This window comes from Heteronotia binoei, chromosome 1 (assembly GCF_032191835.1).
Source record: "Heteronotia binoei isolate CCM8104 ecotype False Entrance Well chromosome 1, APGP_CSIRO_Hbin_v1, whole genome shotgun sequence".
Lineage (NCBI taxonomy): Eukaryota > Metazoa > Chordata > Lepidosauria > Squamata > Gekkonidae > Heteronotia > Heteronotia binoei.
Genome location: NC_083223.1, coordinates 192408843 through 192429308, shown reverse-complemented (window position 1 = coordinate 192429308; position 20466 = coordinate 192408843). Strand labels below are relative to the sequence as shown.

The 20466-nt window shown below is 43.2% G+C and overlaps 1 protein-coding gene across 1 annotated transcript in view; it reads left to right on the top strand.

The window, feature by feature from the left end:
* The first annotated feature begins 11340 nt into the window (after positions 1 to 11340).
* COQ8A (coenzyme Q8A) overlaps positions 11341 to 20466 on the top strand; it is a 64920-nt gene continuing 55794 nt past the window's right edge. Inside the window, exon 1 of the mRNA XM_060245793.1 lies at positions 11341 to 11691. The gene's annotated coding sequence lies outside the window, so the exon portion shown is untranslated. The remainder of the gene's footprint in view (positions 11692 to 20466) is intronic.

Genomic DNA, 20466 nt, shown 5'->3' with positions numbered 1-20466 from the left:
CACAGCATGATATACTACCATGCATTCTCCAGATAACACTGCATATGCCAGCTAAAGCTTGAACCAGCAGTCTCTTGAATGCAGAACTGTGTTCTTTGAATCTAAAACAATAAAGAGCTGCAGAGATAACTCAAAGTGTGTGATATTTTATGAAGAATAGGTATACTACTTGTTCACACGTGCTACTATCTGCAGCACGTTCCAACATCCAATGGTCTGGGGTTTTTTATGCCCAATTAAGAAAGGGTTGCTTCAAAAATGGTATAATGTCCTATACAGAACTCTTCTCTGATGAATGTGCAACCATGTATGCTGTGATTGCACCTGAGACTCTACACCTGTAAATAATTTTTTAGAATCCCTCTGGTGAATGAAAGTTGATATGTGCCTTGTTTACTTCTCTGGTGCAAAAATGATTTCTGTGTAGGAGATGTAGAGGTTTGAGCACCTCTTAGCTACGAATGAAAGCAGTGACTTCTAGAGCTGTTATAGTATGTATTGTTTGAAATCAGAAGGCAAACATGTTTGACCAGAATAGCAACCTCACATCCATCATCTTAAATAAATATCACTAAGGAACAAAAGGCTCCTGTTAGGTAGATGAGAAAGAACAACAGCGCCTGGTAAAAGTTCAGAGCTGGAAATCTTATTTTGCACAAGGTTTCAGAATAATTTCAGGTGGAAATCTTCATGTGCACTGCAAAGCACAGGAAAAGTGAAAAAGCAAAAATGACCAAGAAACATTATAGTAAAGCTTAAAAAGTCCCAGGTTTAGTTGCACCCCACAGATGTCTCCAAGCATACCTCTTTACAATCCTCCATAAAAGCAAATGGCTGCTAATCCATTCATTCCTAAGAGATTAAAGCATTGCACTGGGGCCAGGTTTTGTAGTGAGAACAAAACCTGCCCACTATTGTTGACAGTTAGGTGTGTGGCTACCACCAACAACCTGAGCAGCTCTTGCATTTGCTTTCCCAGAAAAAAAAACCCCTGCGTTTGAGAGAGAAGTCGATGCAGAATATCACCCACTTACCCTAGCCAAATGCACCTTTTGGCTTGGGATAAGAAATTGTTTCTTACTCAGGGCCCTAGAGACTGAAGTCTGGTGGAAATGTGCCATGGCCAGGCTTGGCAAAGTAGGTCAGTACTACTGCTTCTGTATGAGGCAATGGATACAAACATGGCAGGATGGAAAGTAAGGGAAACAAACAAGAAGACAGTGAGGAAAAGAATCAAAATGTTCTATCAACCACATACTTGTCAGATTGTGTTGACTGGTAGGATGTAGTCAGTTGTCATATTCAGAAATCTTGGTCCATGTAGCCTAGTAACTTCTACAGAAATTGGTAGCGGCTCTCAAAATTTTTGGAGGCATTTTCCAGCCCTCCTACCTGAGATGTCAGGAATTAAACCTGGAGCCTCGTATATGCAGAACTCTATAACTATTCCTCATGAAAAATGATCTTCAACCAATTTACAGTGATCTTATGAGGAAAAGAGATGTACTGAATGTAAAACATATCACAATTATTTACATAAACATAATTGCAACCCTTATTAGGGTTGCCAGCTCCTGGTTGGGAACTACCTGGAGATTTGAGGGCAGGATTTGAGGAGGGGAGGGACTTCAGTAAGGTATAATGCCACAGAGTCCACCTTCCAAAGTGGCCATTTTCTCCAGCTGAACTAATCTCTGTCACTTGGAGACCAGTTGTAATCCTAGGAAATTTTCAGCCACCACCTGGAGTTCAAATAGACACACTGGGAAACACAGTGTAAAGACGGAGCAAATCAGAGGGCAATAGTGGTTAATAGGTTTTAACCACTAACTGTAACAGAAAACTTACTAACACTCAAATATGTGTGTGTGTGTGTGCGTGTGTTAAATGTGTGCACCTGGAAGTCATGGCTATCTCTGGTGACTGACCCCTACTGGGAGCATGAATAAAGCCTAGTATTTCAAGGAGGTCTCCCATTCAAAGTCAGCCCTGCTTAGATCTGATGAGATTGAGCTTGCCTGGGTTATCCAGGTCAGGGCTCTCAAATTTATTATTAAAAGCTAGTATTGTGTATATTTATATAATGATGAACAATACATAAAGACAGACTGATTTTCTGATTAATAAATTCATTTGTCATAATCCTGCCCCCTTTCACTGAATTTAACAGTACAGGGAACACTGGGAATTGTAAGTGGATTTAAGATTGTAGTTTTAATTAATATTACTTTTTAAAAAAGATTGCAGAACCAAATGCCATTAAATATTTCCTACAGATGTCAGTGTATTTCCTGTACTCTTTTCCTGTTTTGAGATGTACAAACCAGGAGAAAACATTCCTACAATGCAACTGTAAATATATTTACTCAGAAAGAAGTCCCGCAGAGTTCAATGGGACCTACTTCCTAGACTGTCTAGGGGTGCTCCCCTAGGCTAACTGCTAAGATATTATTTAGCTTTACTTGCCTGTCCAAGACTCTCACAGAGATAAGAGAGTGAATAATCATACAGCACAGCTGAAAAGGGAGCATCATTGTCAAGGGTTTGGAGCACTTTCCCTATGAAGAAAGGTTGAAACGCTTGGGGCTCTTTAGCTTGGAGAAACGTCGACTGCGGGGTGACATGATAGAGGTTTACAAGATAATGCATGGGATGGAGAAAGTAGAGAAAGAAGTACTTTTCTTCCTTTCTCACAATACAAGAACTCGTGGGCATTCGATGAAATTGCTGAGCAGACAGGTTAAAACGGATAAAAGGAAGTATTTCTTCACCCAAAGGGTGATTAACATGTGGAATTCACTGCCACAGGAGGTGGTGGTGGCCACAAGCATAGCCACCTTCAAGATGGGTTTAGATAAAAATATGGAGCAGAGGTCCATCAGTGGCTATTAGCCACAGTGTGTGTGTATATATAAAATTTTTTGCCACCGTGTGACACAGAGTGTTGGACTGGATGGGCCGTTGGCCTGATCCAACATGGCCTCTCATATGTTCTTAACCTACTTTCTACATTATGATGTCATGCCTTAGATAGTTTCTAATGCCTTAGAAAGTTTTTTATTTGCACGGTTTTCCAATTCTGTAATCCTACTTATACTGTGTTGCTTACTGGAGGTCACTGCTATTAATTTGAACCAATTTTTTATATTTTGTAATCTGCCTTGAAGAAGGAAGGTGGCAAGGCACTTGAATGGGAGACCATCAAGGAAAATTGCAGAGGAAGGCAATGGCAAACCACCTCTGCATCTCACTTGCCTTGGAAGTTTCTTGCTGGGGTCATCATAAGTCGGCTGCAATTTGACAGTACTTTATGCACACACACAATCTTCTTTGGGTCTCAGCAGGAAAGATGGGCTGTAAAATAAATATGTAAATAACTTTCCTATTTCACACAAGCATCAGAGGGACCCTATAGTCTGCTTTTGAAATTGATTACTTTAACTTTTAGTTCCATTGCTTTTCATTCATTATAATCTTAAGGTCTCTTGGAAGCAGCAATGTGCTTGTGAGTAGGGTTGCCAAGTCCAATTCAAGAAATATCTGGGGACTTTGGGGGTGGAGCCAGGAGCAAGGGTGTGACAAGCATAATTGAACTCCAAAGGCAGTCTTGGCCATCACATTTCAAGGGACTGCACATCTTTTAAATGCCTTCCTTCCATAGGAAATAATGAAGGATAGGGACACTTTCTTTGGGGGCTCATAGAATTGGATCCTCTGGTCCAATCTTTTTGAAACTTAGGGAGTACTTTGGGGAGAGCCCCTGGATACTATACTGAAAATTTGGTGCCTCTACCTCAAAAAACAGGGCCCCCAGAGCCCCAGATACCCGTAGATAAATTCTCTATTATTTTCTATGGGAATAAGTCTCCATAGGGAATCATGAGTACCCAGCAGACATTTCCCTCCCCTCCCCCCGCTTTCTGAGGACCCTGAAGCGGGGGGAGGGCCTCCAAACCGGGGGATCCCCTGCCCCCACCTGGGGATTGGCAACCCTACTCATGAGGCTCTGGCTATGTGGGGCTTCTAGAACCAACACGATGTTAGCTGTAATAGCACCCAAATAAAGAACAATTTTCATTAATGTCAATGATGACAGAATCTTGTTATAGTTTTACACAATCTTATTGCCTCTTAACATGGAACATTAAAGCAATAGGCAGAGTACATAAAGTCCAATAAACAAAGAAATTAACTCACAAAGTCTATTTATAAGTTCACACTCATTAGTTCTCAAATGGAAACCATCAAGTTCATGAGAAGTCCAGTATGAAGTCCTATGTGGGGTTTCTGCCTGGGTCTTGCTGTAGTGATTTTCTAGAATCTCGTGCGAATCTACACTTACTTTCTACTGCTGTGTCTGTCAGATTTGTTCATATGTCAGATATTGCTTCATGGTTGGACAAAAGGCTTTTTAGTAAACAAGATGGGTATTTGCTGAGACCAAAACTCTAACATGATGATCCTCAAACTAGTGTGGAGTAATCCTATAAAGGTTAGTGAGACTACTCTTAGAAATTCTGATGCTGAAAGAACAAGGATTCCACAATTAGAAGTCTGCTGACAGAAAGAACAAAAGTAACAAAACTGCAGTCCAAATTCAATACAGCAGAAGGTTATGAAAAATATCCACTTAAAGCAAGACATTGGAATAATATTTTTTTCCAACTGGGAGCAAAGAAAACCTTTCAGCTACATAAAATATTGATAATTAACTGTAAAACAGAGTAATGCCGTTCTGTGGACGCAGGGATTTCTGATGACAATTCTGAATACTTAATATTTAAATGTTAGTTTTGAATAAAAGCTCTTAGCCTGTTGATATATGTAGTTAATTTGATCCATGCCACAAATAAATACATAGAGTTAGTGTGGATTTAAACAGCTTGTCAGCAGTTGATAAACATTCATCCAAATATTTCCACTAAGTCTATATAAGGCTTGTGCAATCTTGTCCTAAAAAAAGATTTCTGCAAAACTTTTTTAAAAATTATAATTTAAAATAACACTAAAGGAAAAAAAACTGGTCTATTATTTTTCAGTATTAATTCAAGAGATATAAAATGGCTGCTTTACAGAGTTAGACTAGAATCACAGAATCAGAGTTGGAAGGGACCTCCAGGGTCATCTAGTCCAGTTCCCTGCACAATGCAGAAAACCCACAAATACCTACCCCAAATTCACAGGATCTTTATTGCTGTCAGATGGCCATCTAGCCTCTGTTCAAAAACATCCAAGGGAGGAGAGCCCACCACCTCTTGACGAAGCCTGTTCCACTGAGGAACCACTCTAATGGTCAGGAAGTTCTTCCTAATGTTGAGCCAGAGCCTCTTTTAATTTTAGCCCATTGGTTCTGGTCCTACAATTTGGGGCCACAGAAAACAGTTCCACACCATCCTCTATATGACAGTCCTTCAAGTACTTGAAGATGGTGATCATATCACCTCTCAGTCGCCTCCTCTTCAGATTAAACATCCCCGGCTCCTTCAACCTTTCCTCATAGGACTTGGTCTCCAGACCCCTCACCATCTTCGTCGCCCTCCTGTGGACCCATTCCAGCTTGTCAATATCCTTCTTAAAATGTGGTGCCCAAAACTGAACACAATACTCCAGGTGAGGTCTTACCAGAGCAGAGTAAAGCAATACCATCACTTCAGGTGTTCTGAACACTATACTTCTGTTGATACAGCCCAAAATTGCATTTGCCTTTTTAGCCACCACATCACACTGTTGACTCATGTTCAGCGTATGGTCCACTAAGACCCCTAGATCCTTTTCGCACATACTACTGCTAAGACAAGTCTCCCCCATCCTACAGCCATGCATTAGATTTTTGCTACCTAAATGCAGAACTTTACATTTATCCCTGTGGAATGAAGAAATGTGACATACAGATAGTTTTAAGAATTTCTTTCTCAGTCTTACAAATCTGTACAAAACACGGAAAGAATCTACATACACAAGCAGACCAGTGCTGAGGGCTGCTGTGGCAGGGGTGGCCGGCTGCAGGTGCAACAGCAGCACCACTTGACCATGACCTAAAAGGAAACCATACAGGCTGGGGACCAGGCAAATGCCCTCACAGTGGGACTGAGGCAGGCCTACAGCCAGGATTTTCTATCCTGGGGGGCTCCTTGGGGAGCTGCTAAGGAGAAGTGGCCTAAGCACCAGCGGCTAACTCTTCCTGCCCACAGCCACCTCCCTCCTTGCAAGCAGAAAGAAAACTCAGCAAATGAGGCTGCGTGGCTACTGCCTTCCTTCCCTCTCTCCAGGCTCTCCCACCCTCTGTGGGGGGGGGGGAGGGAACGCCCCTACTGCCCCATCACTAGCTATGGCCGTAGCATGGGCCATGACCAAATTAATGTTGATTTAATTTATTTGATTTTTAGCCTGCCCTTCCTGTGAATGGGCTCAGGGTGGGGTACATCCCCAGCAACTGTGTTGTTACACCGACAAGGGGTGTGGTGGCACTGCTGTGATGACATGAGGGAATCAACCACAGGGTGGCACCTGTGACATATATATGCCCACTGCCCCATCCTACCCTTTAAAGGCACAGGCCTCTTAACAGCAGAACAGGAGCAGCAACATAGGTACAACACAGCTCCCCACACACAATCACTGAAAGTACTGCCACACCCCCAGCTCACCATGCATCATCCCAGGAAAATGAGGTTGGCCCTGGGTGATGCTCCTGGGGACTACACCTGCTGCTAGAGGAGTGGAAGAAGGGGACGACCACAACCCCATGGGGTATAGCTGGCATGTCTATGAAGAGGCCCTCAATGTGTACCTGCTGATCATCCATGCCCCCAGAGGCAGACTCCAGCTGCTCAAGGTGCCCAGCAGCCATCTGTAGAAATACTGCGAGGTTGTCCAAGCACTGTTGAACACAAGACAAAGTATTCTTCCACTTGCATCTAGTGTCCAGTTGTCACATCCTGGTGGATGCCCACTTGAATGAGAGGGTGGGGGAATGTGCTGTGCAGGCCAGGGGCCCTATGTCTGGGGCCCATACAGCAGGTCCAGGCCACAGCTCCACTAGGGACCACACTGGTCACAACTCCTGGAGCTACCCAGGACATGGAACCTCATCAGTCTCCCTTATACCTGAGGCCCCCGCACAACCTGCATTCAAGGGTCTGGAGTGTATCTGCTGTGATTCCTTGCTCATACCCAGTCACTCTGGGGAATCCCTCTAGCCCAATTGATCCTGCCTCTACTCCCTGATTCAAAGTGATAAAGATACAAAGATGCTCCCAGGGCAGGTGCCAGGCTTTTTGGCATCCTAGGCAAGGCCCCTCACCCCACTCCACTGGTCTCCATCTCTGCTGACAGCCCCCACCCCCAAATTCCTGCCCTTCCTCCCCCTCACCAGCTGCACCTTTTGTCTTATGCACCCTTTTCCCACCAAGACAGTGCAGGGAATGAGTGCAATGAATGCCAATGAGTTGTTTCCAATCTGAAGGAGAGTCATCATCCCTTCCCCAACCTGAGAACACATGCAAAAAGCCAGGCAGTGGCACCAGCCCTGGGTGCTCCCTCTTCCCCTCCTGTCTCACAAGAATTCATAAACTTTCTCCCTCCTCACCACCAGGAAGAAGAGAGGGGGGTCAAAGAGCTGCTCAAGTGTCAACCCAGTGTGATGCAGTGGTGAAAAAACTGGTCTGTGTTGGGGTTATTAGGAAAGAGATTGAGAAAGAATGGCCAATATTGTAATGCCCCTGTATAGATCATGATACAAAAAGAGAGAACACAGAAAGAAGCCTCAAGTAACAAACTAGTACACTCTACGTTCTAAGACACTAGTACTATATATTTATGTAAACAAATGAATAAACAACTTATAAACAACCATAGGAGCATACAAAAATGTTCTTAAAGGTGGAGTCCGTTACAAAAATAGTCCTTCTTAAAGTGGTTGCTGAAATGCATCCATGCAGAAAGAAGTTCTAAGCAATATATTTTACAATATTTCTACGTGATTTCTGGATAAGTCCGCGTTTCAGGAGTCAAAGCCCTTTTTCAGGCTGGCATCATAAGAAGAGGAATATCCCCTTTCCATTAACATCTTCACTTAACAAGGTCCCATGCTCTTCAATGTGGCAAAGCTCAACTAATTCAGAGTCTCAAGTATCACACACACACACACAAATTAGTTAACTGTTACTATGAGAATGATTTTTTAGACATGTAAGTTATGTAACTGTTATATATGTGAAATTATGGGTGTTAGTTCCTAGCTGGCTCATTGGAGCCATGAGGACTGAGCTTGGGGACACTGAGACAATGGGAAGCAGGATCCAAATCCATGCTTCCCTGGACCAATTGGCAGCCCCCTGTTGGTTTAAATGATCCAATGGTGTCTTAGTGCAGGAACAGAATCTGTATATAAGCTAGCACTGTTGGTCCAGTTAGCAATCATAGGTTTACCAGGGCAGTGTTGTAATCTGTAATAAAGAGCTGTGATCACTATGCTACGAGCCTCCTCATGTATCGAAACCAATATTTAAAAGTAACGTTTAATGGCATTAAGTTTCTATCAATGCTTTTCTCTTCCTTGGCTCAACAGCCACCAAGATGCTGCCGTCATATCCTGCGGTCACTGGTGGTCCTCATCCTTAGGAGAGGCTTCTCCTTCCTGGCAGAGGCCCTGCTCCCCTCCCCCTCCTTGCTAGATCCAAGGCTGCAGCAAAGAGAGGAGCGTCCCCTGCCCCGTGGCTGCCTCTCTCCCCTTGCCCTCCATGGGTGGGGGAAGAGGCACCTTCTGCTGCACACCAGGCTGGGAGGGATTGCCCTGGGCCTGGCCACCCCGGAAGGGGTGGGCTCTTCCCTGTGTGCTCCAGATCAGCTGCCAGCCAACTGTCCAAGGCCATGGGTCCCTCTTCCCCAGCGATGCTTGCCACTGTGAGTCATGTGGGGGCACCCAATGCATCACCCCCTGTGGGCTAGGTGAGGGCCTAAGGTCGCCTAGCAGGTGTGCTGGCCCTGGATGCTCCACAACACCAGTGAAAAAGATCAGAATGGGTGGGGGGGGGCAAAGAACAGCACATCCATTGGCTGGGTCAGCCCATGCCACAAGGTGGCCCATGCCCAGGCCCTGCTGCAATAGACACTTCACCTCCAACTTTGCCCATCCCTGCAGCTGCTGTGATGGAGATGGCTGCCCCATCGCTGACCTTCATTTCCTTGCAACCATGGGATGGGGGAGGGAGTGCAACTGAAAGGGGTCCTATGGAGAGGTCACCCAGTGGGAATCATGGGCTAACGTTCTCTTCCCCTGGACCAGTCTCCTTACTAGCACTAACACTTGACAGCCGAGCACCAGCATCTACACTGAGTGAGTCACCTGCAGGAAGAAAGGCAAGAGTGAGCATGTAGCATGCTGCCCCCCTCTCCAGACTTCTTGGGGTGCACTGTGACCACGAAGCCACATACTCACCAGACGGAAACTTGACACTGCAGCCACCCATCCCAACACATGCAATCACTTCATGCAGCACAGCCTGAGCAGAATAAGTAAACTTTAGTGAAGAAAATGAAACGAACATGATCCATGTATAACTGGAACTCAGATTTGAAGTTAAGAGTATTGCGCCTGGGCAGAATTCTAATCAATCTGTAAACATGTTTCCCTGTGAAAAAGAATGCCACAAGCAAGAATGACATTAATCTTTAGTGTGAGAACATTCCTGGAATATGTTGGGCACTGGGCCCAATTTGCAATTTTTCTATGAAAATAAGTTATTAATTGGTAGTGAGCAGCTCTCATAGGTGATATAATAGACATAATCAAACTCTTATCTCTGATGATGGAAAGCACTATGAAGAGACACTGAACTGATTCTCATGTAAGTACAGCTGTGAAATTTAACATATAGCAGTACCCACACCATTCACAAGATTCCATGCAAGTGCTCTTCCTGAGTGACTATTTTTTTAGCATATTGATCTCCATTCAGTAAAATCCTCTGGAATGTGACTCTTACATGCAAGTGCAAAAGGAAAAATAAATAAATATGTACTAATTTCCTTCGTACACTTTCTCAACAAAGCTTACTGAGGTTGATCTGTTTTTCTGGTCAGGCATGTATCAATATGTGAACAATGAACATTTAAAATCCTAGTCTGTAGGCTATAGGCCCAATTATATTATGCACACAGTCTTACCTGTGATGAACACTGGATTGCTAGGAGCAAATAATTTATTTTTGAAACTATTGTGCCTCATAGGGCAGAAGGAAGAAAAAATGGGATACAAACATAACAAAGAAAAATGATGTTTACAAATACTGGCCAGCATTAAAATATTACAGTATTGCTCATTGTTTTAGACCTATGGAATAGGACCTTTGAGATACCTAGTATTAAATTCCTGCTATAATTTTATATACTTTTCCTACAGATTAAGAAATCCAACACAGTACAGAGAATATTGGGTCAAAAGCATGGAGCCATCAGAGCAGCAGGGTGGAATTATGTTGGAACTTGACTATAAAAGTGCATAAAATTCAGGTGTCTTGGCCGTACTGCGTTGCATATTTGTTGATTCCTGTTGTAGGGCTAAGGAAAGCAAACTGTTAATCAGTTTGAATACCATGTTAGTAATTATAACTTAAAATCTCCTTTTCGCTTTCAAAAGGCAACAGAAGACTATTTGAAAACATAAAATCTTAAAAGCATCAATTAAAACAATTTAAACAATGACATTTCCCCCAAGTGATTTATGTCGTTTGCAAAACACAGATACGGGAAACAATTTCAAATAGCTCTCCTCAAGTTAATTGATAGACAAGGAGCTGCCTGACCTCTTGAAGAAATGTGCGTGCACACGAAACCTCATACTACATTGAATAAAACTTCGTTGGGTTTAAAGGTGCCACTGGACTCTAACTTTGTTTAATTGCACTGAAATGCCGTTTCACTGGGCATCTATATGTGCAAATGGGTACGTTCCCTTTCGTTGCCTTCCCCACACGCAGCCGATTTCCAGGAGGAGGCCTGTGTCAAACACAAAATCCAAGGATTCAACTGTATCTGAAAGGAGGGTCGAAGGCTTCTGCAATAAGGACGAGACAGCGGACGCAACAACGGCTTGAACGTGTTCCGCGGCACATGCAACTTTCCGCTTCGCCCCGCCCACCTAGCCCAAGCTCCACGTCCATTTCCACCCGCAGGCCTCCTATCAGCATACAAAGAGCACCCAGCTCCGAACGCAACATGGATGCAGGCTGTTTCGCCTGACTATTGGTCGACGGTTCCTCCGCCCTGTGTTCTCATTGGATGGAACGCGAAACACACGTGCCTAGCACGTTCTTCGCGGGCTGCCCGATCTGCTCTCGCGCTAATACCCTAGGGAGGTGGTGGCTTCACAGAAGCCAATCGGAGTCTGTTAGGGGCGGATCTTGATGCCGGACCTGAAGTCGAGGGGGCAGGCGAGTTGGTAAACAAGCGTTGCACCTCGTGGTGCCACGGGGCGGGCGTTGCGGCCGAGAGAAGGAGCAGCGTTCGGGGGTCGCCGCTGCGCGAGGCACGTTAAACGAGCGCTGCGGCCTTACGACGTGGCACGTCTGCGGAGACTTTTCATGCCTGCTGGTCGCGTTTGGCACGAGGGAGCATATGGTGTCTTGCAGTCCGCACTCAAGAGCAAGGGTGGGCGAGGCTCGCTTCAAATAAATTGACCGTGATTGCATGGTGCGTAAAAGAAGTATCATTTCCTTGGCGCAGGTCAGGTGCTTGCAAGTAGAGAAAAGAAACGTTTGGTTGTAAGGAATAGGGCCGCTTTCTGGTGCATGCGGAGCAGCGGGGGAGTATTTCTTATGCATTACCTCCCGCCTGGCTGTTTTTTCTGCAGTAGGTATGAGCAAGGAGGTGGGCCTTGGGACCTTCGTTGGGGTAATAGAGGGCAAAACGCGTCTAGGCAACTTCTCTCGCTCAGATAACGTTGGGTAATTTGGGGGCTGTTTCCTAGCCACGCTGTTATGTTCAGGGTGAAAAAGGTGGGTCTTTCCACCCTCCCGTGACTTTTTGTGTGAAGAGGGAATTTTCCTGGACGTTAATGAGTGTGAATACGAGAATCTGGGATGCGTTCTCTATTTCGGATTAATTAGTGTGGAATAGGGCTGTGATGGATTGCCTGGCAGATAGTTCTTGGGGCGCGAGCAGCAGCGGAAAGAGGAGGCGTGGTCGCCCTTCAGGCGGCTCTCTGATCGCTGCGGCATCAGCTGCCGCTGTAGCTCTCTATTCTCCATGCCTTGTATTTGGTCACGTCTGTCATTCCGTATTGCAAGCCCCCTCCTCTCCCCCCGCGGCCTGCCAATTTTTACGCTGGTGTCTTTACTCGGTAAAACGATTGAAATAGTGCTCTAACCCACCAGTAGTCCAAACGAAGTAAACCCCAAAAACTAGCCCTTTACTCCTAACTTAACTCTTTTGAACCAGTGAATAAGGAACAAAGGGGGCTCAAATCTCTAGCTGTCCGTTTGTGGGGACAAGTTCGCCTTGAAGTCTTCTTTCAAAAATACAGTTTTGGTCTTCAGAAGCCACGGCTTGGATGATTCAAAATACACAAACTAGCAAAACAGTTAACCATAAACATAATTGATTTTTTTTAATTAAAAAAACCATTTCAGAATGCTGCCTTCTCAGTTTGGGTAGTGTTATACACTCTGTGTTTTAAATACATTTTTCACCTCAGTCAGGCAATCTTGTGTAATGATTTTCATTCCCCATGTGATGAGACATGGGGCGTTCTGTTTGGTCTTCAGACCTGGCCTGAGAGCACTGGGGCAATCCTCTTTCTAGGTTGCTTGATTAGCCTTGCCCTACCAGTGACTTTTTACCACTGACCTTGTGTTCCTTGTTGCTTTGCCAAAAAGAGATACCTGGTACAGGCAAGAGAATGAATGTCTTTTGTCTGATGTGTGTTTTATGTAAGTAATGCATTTTCTTTTTAAAAAGATAACTGGCTAAACACCGTATAACAAAGCAGGAGTTAAGTTTCACCTTTAAGACCAACAAAGTTTTATTTATTATTACCTTATTCCCTCCTCTGAAGTGTGCTTTTAGCACATGAAAGCTTACGTTCTGAATAAAACTTTGTTGCTCTTAAAGGTATGACTTGACTCCTGCTTTGTTCAACTGCTTCAGACCAACACAGCTGCCCACATGGATCTAAATACTGTATAGTTCAGATCATTGCTTTGAGAGACACACAGATGGACAGAAATAAAAGGCACAGTTTTTGTAGGGGCTTTCCCCTGCACTAGCAGTGGCAAAGCAGCAGCACTTGAACATTGAGCCTTCTAAATAGCTATGTCAGTGTTCGCTTAGCACACAATCTATCTAGCTTGTTGGTTCTATTTGTTGCCTGACAGATGCAGTGCATAGTTTCTGTAAGAGGCCATTTTTTCCTTAAGGGATAATTTCTCCCCCTCCTCCCATAACTTTTTAGATATCTTTGTGATGTTGGCCATGGTTGAGCATACTAAAGGTTGGCGTTCTTTGGTATTTCCCTCTTTGTGAATTCTGGGCTTAACATGATTGAGTGTTCCATCTCACCAACATTTAAGTTTAGCAAGATTTTCTCAAATGTGTGTTGGAGTTTACCTGCTGGATTCTGCTATGACCAGCCTTCCAAAGCTTCAGCAGTAGTTACTGTATTCAAGCATTTTTACTAATCTGATGCTGGTTTTGCTTGTGGTTTTAATCTTTATGGCATATCCGTGATCTACAAGAAATATTTTTTCAACTAAAGCAAGGTTCTTTGCTTAGATATGATCCTAGCTTGTCATAGGCAACTGGGTGAGCTCCCCTTATGATGGCTTTTAACTTTCATTATGAGTACATTAAAGCAGAGTTTATATCAACAGATGCCTGAAGTGGCAGGAGAAGCTGGCTTATGTGTGTGTTAGTCAATTGTATTATTTATTTAGTTACTTCATTTATATCCTGCCTTTCTCCTCAGTGGGGACCCCACAGTGGCTTACATCAATCTCCTCTCTTGTTTTATTTTCACAACAGCCCTGGAAAGTAGGTCAGGCTGGGAGTGTGTGACTTGCCCAAGATCACGCAGCAAGCTTCCATGGCAGAGTAGGGATTCAAACCTGGATCCTAGTCCAGCACTTTAACCACTACTCCACACCAAGCTTGTAGGAATGCAGAGAATTAGCAGAGATGCTAAATGTGGTTGTAGTATATGAAGTTCTTGATGGAGCATCAAAACAATATTTTGCAATTGCTGTAGAACCAAAGGGGGCAGCTTTTTTAATGGGCAGTTGTATGCACCTGTTAAGGCGTGTTTTTAAAAATCAATATATCAAAAAGTTGTTAAAGAAAATGAGATGTCAAAGTATACAGTTAAAATCTTTTCTGTTTGCTTAAATGTGAAGAGGTCTATAGAAAGCCACTACTAATCCTGGGGCAGTGGTATAATGTGGATCTGGTGCCCCGATGCTTAGGAGAAAGACAGTTGCGTTCAGAACCAGTTAAGGTTTTCAAACTATCATCAAAAGGAGAGGTCAGATACAATGGTGTGGTCTTGAGGCTTACGTAGGCATGAATTTTGGTTCCTAAGTTTGAATTTGAAAGAAACAAAAAAAGGATATAGCTTTCTTTCAAGGTGAGGCACTATAAGAAGTTTCCTGGCTGCTTTGGTGGTAAGCTTGTATTGGTTGATATAATATGCTCCCAGTGGCCCACTGCAAGCTTGACTTGATGGCTAAACCTGATCTGTGATGATGAGTGAGATTTCTCCACTCCCCACCAAGTCACTGGACCTACCAGTCATTGTTGTGTGTTTTATATTCTGCTTCAGTTGGCTTGCTGCATCTAATTCTGCAGTTGCCAGACCCAGAGACTAGATTCATTCATATGTTAACTGGATGTGAATAAACCTTTCATATATAAAAAAGCTCTCAAGACATGAACGAGTTATAAAGGAAAGAGTTGAATTATTGGTGCAGTAACATTTGGGGGGATAGGCATTCAAATTAATAAAACATATTGTAGACAGTATTAATGTCTTCAGCTTTTTGACATGTACATGTTCAAAGCAATCCCATCTCTGAACTTAAAATCACTAAGTTGCAAGTATTAATTTATTAACCATGTCTGTTAACTCACCAATGTGTGGCAGAGGTGGACCTCTAAATATCTGTTGAGGGAAAAGTGGTGGTGGTTGAAAATGGAATGCTGGACGAGTTGGACCTTCATTAGTTCACCTTCACTGATTTAGCAAGGTGATTCTTTGATCTTTCCCCCCCAAACAAGAAATGAGAAGGATTGGAAAGAAATTTTGAGAGGCAAAGACCTGTTGATGTTGGTGATAGGAAATAGTGCGGTGGGTAGAGATTTTGTGTCCTTGATGAAGGACAAGGCTTTAAGAATGCTGCTGTAAGGGCAGAACTACCAGGCCTAAATGCCACTATATCCCTCTGTTTAGGTACATGAGAGGGAAAGGAATGACGAGGTCTTGAGTAGATCTCTTAAAAATAAGGTGGGTAAGATGTCACTTCCTCCTTTTTATAATAGTGAAATAAGAAAAATGGAGAAGAATAGTTATTACAGTCATTTCCATTTATTTTTTATCACACACATATATTTTATGCAATACATGTGTATAGAGTACAGATGCTTTTCTGTTGCATGTGCTGTAGCAGGCGAGTGCTTTGTTTGCAATATGTAAAAGACTAAAATAGACCTCCCTAAATCTTTACAGCCATAAGAATTTGTTTTGGCTTGCTCTTCTCCAAAATAGGCATCTTATGGGCAGGTGGCTATGGGATATTATTTCATACCATGTTTGACAGACTGTGTAGCTTGGTGTTTTTTTCCTACTTAACTATTTTAGATCTTGTTGTTAGGGCCTCTACAGAATGAAGATAAAGAATATGGAGCAGTATATTACTTTTCCCAGTTCCTCCTTTTTTCCCTGTTTGGGAGACTTTCAGGCATGTTCTCATAAAAATGCTTGCTTTATGACCCCAAATATCTAGTAGTTACAGTATGGATTTAATGTAAAATCATACTAAAATCTCTCTTTATATTAGGGTTTGTAGAATCTTTCGGGATCAAGTGCCGTGTTCTACTGGAGAAAGTTTTCCTTCCAGACGTTTCCTTCTCAGCTGCGGAGAACATCCTCAGTGGCGTTGCAGCCGGAGCAGGCGCTCAGACCTTCTTGGCTGCTGTGCATTGAGTCAATGCACAGCAGCCAAGAAGGTCACTCAATGCACAGCAGCCAAGAAGGTCTGAACGCCTGCTCCGGCCACAACGCCACTGAGGATGTTCTCCGCAGCTGAGAACGAAACGTCTGGAAGGAAAACTTTCTCCAGTAGAACACGGCACTTGATCCCGGAAGATTCTACAAACCCTAATGATGTTACCAGCCGTGAAAACCTGAAATCTTTGATCTCTTTATATTACTGATTATTTATATATTTCCTTCATTTATACCTCACTGGGGACCCAGAATTGTTCACTTCATTTGTCTCTCCATTTTATCTTCACAATCACCCTGTGAGGTTGGTTAAGCTAAAGGTATGTGACTGGTCTAAGGCCACCCACTAGGGGGCATGTTCAACAACACCCATGAGAGACCTCTGATTGCCCCCTCTAAACTATTCCTGGGGATCCCCTGTTCCCAAAGAGCAGCATTTTGGAGTGCTGCAGGAGGAAAGAATCAGGAGCATCTTTCATCAGCTTTGGCTAGTGAGCCAGCCTTAGCCTTTCCAGTTGGTATATAATGCTTGCAGCACATTAAAGACAAACGATTTCTAAAAAACAAACTCTTGTCTAAAAGCTTATTAAATTGGAGATGAAAACCATGTTGGAGCCCCTGGGAGGAGCTTTTTAGCCGTTGTCCCAAATTTTAGAGCCCTCTGCTTCAAGAGGTGAGAGTAGTGGCATTCCTTTAGGCCTCTGGATTAAGTTGAAGACATTCTTGAAGAAGGCCTGTAGGAATGAGCAAATTGAGTGTGGGGTTGTTGCCTTTATTGTGTCTGGGGAGGTGTTTTTTTCAAATATTAGTTTCAATGTAATTTTTTATTGTGGTCAATTTGTTTTTTTGTGTTTGAGGCACCTTAAGATCTTTTTGAATGTCAGCCTATAAGTACTGTAAAATACATATATAATTCCTTGAGGAGAAAAAAATACTCATTTTGAAATCATATGTTCCTGTTATACAGTGCAGGCCCTTCTATCTACAGAATGCTGACCGTATACAGAAAGTCCTAAGTTTAGACATATATTAAGTATCCACATTGGCTTTGACTTCTTTTGCTGGACAGCACATAACTTCAGTACCTTCTGCTGTATGTGTCACTTGTGTTTAAATCAGCTTAATTGTGTTGGAAGATATTGAGGAACTAGGTCAAGAAGTAACAGATAATCTGTGTTGCTTTGGCTTCTGATGGTTCTTCTTTCCAGCCAGATTTATGAAGGAGATGTACATCTCTGGTCAGTTTCTCAAAACATCTCTAAACTTTAAAAGTAATGAGTCAGAGTTTTTTCTCCACAAGTACTTTCCCCACAAGTACCTCCCCCTGCACTTTCAAATCAGTAAAGACTGATGGCCACACATCCAGGTGACTTATCAAAATTCACAAGTTACTGTGTAATGTAATTTTTATTGTGCAACCTTGTTACGGGTATATACTTCGAGTTTTAAATTTAGTACAGCATAGGTGTTTTTACCAGTGAACTGTCTTCAGGCTTATTGTAGGATATAGTATAAACAAATGTTCATAGTTTGTAAAAATATGTTATTACAAATTAAGCAAGTTGTGGAAACATTTGTATAACTTTTCTTATTTGTACAGAAACAATCTAACATACACACTAATTGAGAACAAAATTTTTAAAAATATTTAGGAACTAGAAATAAGACATGCTGAGAAGAAAAATACAACGGGCTCTAGAAAAAGGCGCTAGGTGAGTGCCTGCCCTTGCTGTCCTCTCACCAGTGTTCCCTCTAAGCTGAGTTAGTGTGAGCTAGCTCACAGCTTTTTAGCCTCCAGGTCACACAGTTCTGACTTAGCTCAGGAAAAATGACCCCAGAGCAAATTAATTTATGCAGTAGCTCACAAAGTAGAAGTTTTGCTCACAAGACTTCACAGCTTAGAGGGAGTATTCACTTCCAGTACCTCAAGGGGAGCTGATCTCTGCCATCAGGGGAGCAGTTGTGATTCTGAATGATCTCCATCCCTCAGCTAGAGATTGGCAACAGTGGTTGCCCAGGAGGAAATGGCTGATTTGGAGGGTGGAATCTATGGCATTCTACCTGTTTGAGGTCCCACTCCTCCTCATACCCTACCCTCTCCAGGCTCCATCCCTCATATCTCCAGGAATTTCCCAACTTGGAGTTGGCAACTGCTAAGTCACACTGGCTGTTGCTGAACAGGAGCAAGCAGCCAGGCTTAGTTAAGTCATGCCAGCCAGGTGGCATTGTCATCCAGAGGGTGCTTCCAGGCTAGGGTAGCTAACCTTCAGTGGAGCCTGAAGATCTCCTGGGATCACAATTGAACTCCAGACAACAGAGCTGTCTCCCCCAGGAGAAAATAACTGCTTTGGATGGTGGACTCTATGGCATTATATTCAGCTGAGGGAATCTTGCAGCCTTGTCAGTGCCAAAAAGTTAATTTAAAAAGTATAGACAGAAGGGAACATGCCATCATATATTTGAAATAAATGTTGAATGCTTGTCTCACTATTACCATTGTCTCACTATTACAGAGCAAAGTACTCTGTGTGTGTGCAATGCGCATGCATGCTATGGCTCAGATATAGTGCATGCTTTGTATGCAGGAAGATCCCAATTTCAGTCTTAAGTATCTCCAGTTAAAAAGGATCAGTTGTTAGGTTTATGATCTCTGCCTAACAACCCAGAGAGCCATTGTTAATTAGAATAGGCAGTACTAACTTTGGTAGACCAGTGATCTGACTTCATAAAGTCAGCATCTGTGTTAATTTTCCTGTCTGAGGAGGGGGGGGGGGCACAGTTGTTCGAGCACCAGGCTTTCTCTGCTGGAGTGCTGAGGTTTGCCTTTGTGATGGGAGCCAATTTCTTCTTCTGGCCTTATGTCAGAAAAGAGACAGAGCCTATGTGCAGACAGGAAATGAACAGTACCAAATCCTCTAGTAGTCTCTGCTGGCATGTTGTGTGAGTGTAAAATGGTGACTAGCAGATATTTTGCACAGTGCCTGTTAATCATGTGGTCTCTGTACTAAAGAGAGTTTTGGCTAGAAGCAGAATTGGGTATAATTCTGGTCAATAACAGGAAACAAAGTTTGCCCCAAAATAGCTTTTTGTGTAATCAGTAGGTTATGGGAGGTAAAGGAAGCCTTGTCCTGAAGTTTTGGGTTAAACATGTCTGAGGTGTATTCAGTTGCAGAGCATGTGCCCTGCAGGTGTCTACTGAGAGGCTGGGGTTGCTGACCTCCTGGTCAGACAAATGTGCACAAAGGGATGGAGAGAAGAGAATGTTGCCTCCTGGGATGCATACCTTAGTCAGTGAATATTCTGCAAATAAATAAAAAACCACCCTTTGCATGTCTAAGGCCTTGCAGTAAAGCATCCACATTAAGCTCCTTCATGTTTTCAGAGAATTTAGATTTTAACAAAACAAAACCCTTAAGATGCTTGTTATACCTTTGTGCAATGGCATGACGAATTTTGACAGTATAGTTGTATTATATGCACTTGGGAGCCAGATTTACTGGAGTGGGGTTGGGAGTTGGGGAGAATATTGACACTGGTTTAATATGGATGCAGTGTGAGTAGCCAGTGCACACAGGGCCGGCTCAACCCCTAGACAAATTAGGCATTTGCTTAGGGCGCCGAGGGAGGGCGCCGAGTTTCCCCCTGGCACCCCAGACAAATGCCTAATTTCCTCCCTCCCAAGGGTGTGCTCAGAGGAGTGACACCAGCCTCTACCTTATTGACTTCAGTGCCACCATTTTAGTAAAGCGTTCTCTTAAGAGAGCGCACAGTGAGGCGTCGCTCTCCCCTCCCTTCTGGTTCCAGAAGGGAGGGGGGAGAGAAGCCTTGTGCGCTCTCTTAAGAGAACACCTTACTGAGATGCTGAGGTTGAAACTGGTAAGGCAAAATCTGGAACCAATGCTCAAAGGAAATATACATGCAGTTAGTCAATTTAGGAGAACAGCTAATGCCATTTGGAGAAATTGACTAACTGCATGTATATTTCGTTTGAGCATTGGTTCCAGATTTTTGAAGTATATTGGTCAGAGGAAGCCAGATCGAAACACGTTAATTCTACCTAGGATACATGTTATCAATTATATTTCTTTTCCATAATTGAATCAACGTTTGAATCATCTTAGCGAGAAATTGTTTTGAATTAATTTTCTGGACATTTATTTGGTGCTTCAAGGATCTGTCCTGGGACTTGTTTTGTTCAACATCTTTATCAATGATTTGGATGAAGGAATAGAGGGAATGCTTATTAAACTTGC